At 37.1% G+C, this 2,723-nt stretch overlaps 1 pseudogene; it reads left to right on the forward strand.

Moving 5' to 3' along the window:
- Window positions 1–1,474: 1,474 nt before the first annotated feature.
- LOC138169824 (large ribosomal subunit protein eL18-like) lies at window positions 1,475–2,039 on the forward strand (annotated as a pseudogene).
- The last annotated feature ends 684 nt before the right edge of the window (window positions 2,040–2,723 follow it).

Below are 2,723 nucleotides of genomic sequence, written 5' to 3' on the forward strand. Positions count from 1 at the left end.
TATATATATATATATATATATATATATATATATATATATATGTGTGTGTGTGTGTGTGTGTGTGTGTGTGTGTGTGTGTGTGTATGCTTAGAAATAATTACAAAGTTGTAGAATTTCTCTCAGGATATATTATTTTCATACAACAGAGTTTATTGGTTAATGTGAAGACATTCTGGCCAAATTCTAACTTTATGGTATTCTCATTTTGTCCAGAACATACACATGTATACACATATAAATATATATTTTCATATATTGTTCATGTGCATGCATATATATGTAGGTAGCTAAATGTTTATGCATATACATAAAAGATGTGTACTCAGCTAGAAGTATATATGCATGAATATATGTAATATGTGGCAACTTATATATCGATCTGTGTATCTATCTATACATCTATACAGACATACATACATATATAATATACAAAATAACAACATACACATACACACATGTGTATATATATATATATTTATACCTTTAGCTAAGTACAAGTAGAAAGGGATCATAACCATATACTGTGTATGTGTATGTGTATATGGGGGCATGTATGATCAAAGAGAAACATCCCTAGGACATCATGTTTGACATTGCTTGGAGCTAAGAAAACATGACTCATTGGGAGAAACTGTCTGAACTATGTTTCCCAAAGGGTTATGTGTCTAAGCTAAAGCATAGTAATGTCACCAGCCAAGGCAAGGATGTTGATGGATAGAGAATGCTTTATCAGGCTGGAGGTTAAGAAAAATAAAAGCTGCATTTCTGGATTCATCATGATAAAATGTTATCTATGACCTACTGTCCCACCATCCCCTCGCCCCAATCCTTACAAAGACTATGGCCTAATATGAACCAAAATCCATTAAGAAGTTTGTTTTCTAATTTGGGCTCACAGTCCCTTAGCTGGAACTATTCCAGAAAAAAAAATTCCCAATGTACTTGGAGTACAGCTGATGGTAAAGAATTAACTAAATGTAGATAAAAGAGGTCCTCAGCTCCTATACAGGCAGTAAGGTATTAACTATATGCCACATAAAGGACAGCCTTGATTGTACCCCAAAGGAAGTACAGAAAGTAAGAAAATTTAGAGAAATCCACAATTAGATAAAAACATGAAGTACTTGTGAGTCTATTCTATGAGTGAAAGGATTTGGACATGGGGTTTCTATTGGGGACAATTCATTAACATTACAGAGAGTTCCTGTATTGCAGAGTTCTACATAGTAATCCTAAGATTCATAGGAATTGAGTGGTTCCATTGAACTTTAAAAGACAAATGAATTTTGGGAGATGCTGAGCAAGGAAACCTGCACTGAACCAGTGATTCACTCCATTTGCATTCGAAATAGGACAGACTTTGGGGGGTGGGCGTGGCAATGGACTAACTTCTATCCAGGAAACACTATATCATGAAATTGCCCTTACTTTTTGGCAATTCTATCCTAGGGTTGGTGAGCTGTAGCACTCCAGCATGGGAGTTAACATCCTCCATAACAAGGGTAGTAAAGTCCAGCACAAGGAACCCAATAGTCAGGACATCTACCTGTGGCTGCTAGTGAAGTGCTATTGGTTCCTGACCCATAGAACCAACTTAACTTTCAATAGGTTGTACTTAAAAGGCTATTATTGGGCTGGACCTACTGTTCCTATCCACCCACCCTCTCCCCCTCCCCACATGATCAGAAAAATGAAGCTGCCTGATGGGGAAAACAAGACAACCATGGTTGTTGGGACTGTGATAGATGATGTGAAGATTCAAGATGCCAAGCTGAAGGTGTGTGCCCTTTGTGTTAGAGCAATGCCCAGAGCTTCATACTCAAGGCTAGTGGGAAGATCCTCACCTTTGATTAGCTGTCCATGAGCTCACTCAAGGGTCTTGTCCTGTTTTCTGGTACCATGAAGGGCCATGAGGTATACAAGCATTTTGAGAAGGCTCAGACAATCCTCACAGACACCCCAAGCCATATATCCGATCCAAGGGCCAAAAGTTAGAGCATGCCAGGTGCTGTGGAGCCAATCAAAGCTACAAAAATTAATTCTGTTCCTCCTTCTTATATTAAAGAATTTTGGACAAAAACAAAAAGTTCTATTCCAAACTCTTTAATTTAGAAACTCTTTTAAAAAATTATGTTTATTTTTAGTTTAAAACATTCATTTCCACAAAATTTTAAGTTACACATTTTTCCCCATCTTTCCCCTATCCACAAATCCAGGACAGCAATCCCAATGAATACCCCTCCTCCAATATGATCTCTCCTATATCCTCCCTCATTTCTCCTCCAACTTTCCAGTGGGGCAAGATGGATCTCCATACCCCAGTGTCTGTATATCTTATTTCCCATTGCATGTAAAATAATAATAATAATAATAACAATAATAATAATTTTTAAAACATTGAATTCCAGATTCTTTCTCTTCTTCTCTCATCACCCACCCTTACTGGGAAGATAAACGATTCAATATAGGTTGTATATGTGTAGTTACACAAAAATATTTCCATAGTGTATATATTTTGAAAGATTGACTATATTTCCCTCTATCCTATACTGCCCCCAATTGTTCTATTTTCTACTTTGACCCTGTCCCTTTTCAAAAGTGTGTGCTTCTAACTACCCTCCTCCCCAGACTTCCCTCCCCCTTCTTGCCCCCTTACCCCTTACTTTCCTATAGGGTAAGATACCCAGTTTATTGTGTATTTTATTCCCTCCTTAAGGCAAATT

Source organism: Petaurus breviceps, unplaced genomic scaffold, assembly GCF_028583685.1.
Source record: "Petaurus breviceps papuanus isolate PSGF00001 unplaced genomic scaffold, PetGlider_PUasm1.0 126, whole genome shotgun sequence".
In the NCBI taxonomy this organism is placed as follows: domain Eukaryota; kingdom Metazoa; phylum Chordata; class Mammalia; order Diprotodontia; family Petauridae; genus Petaurus; species Petaurus breviceps.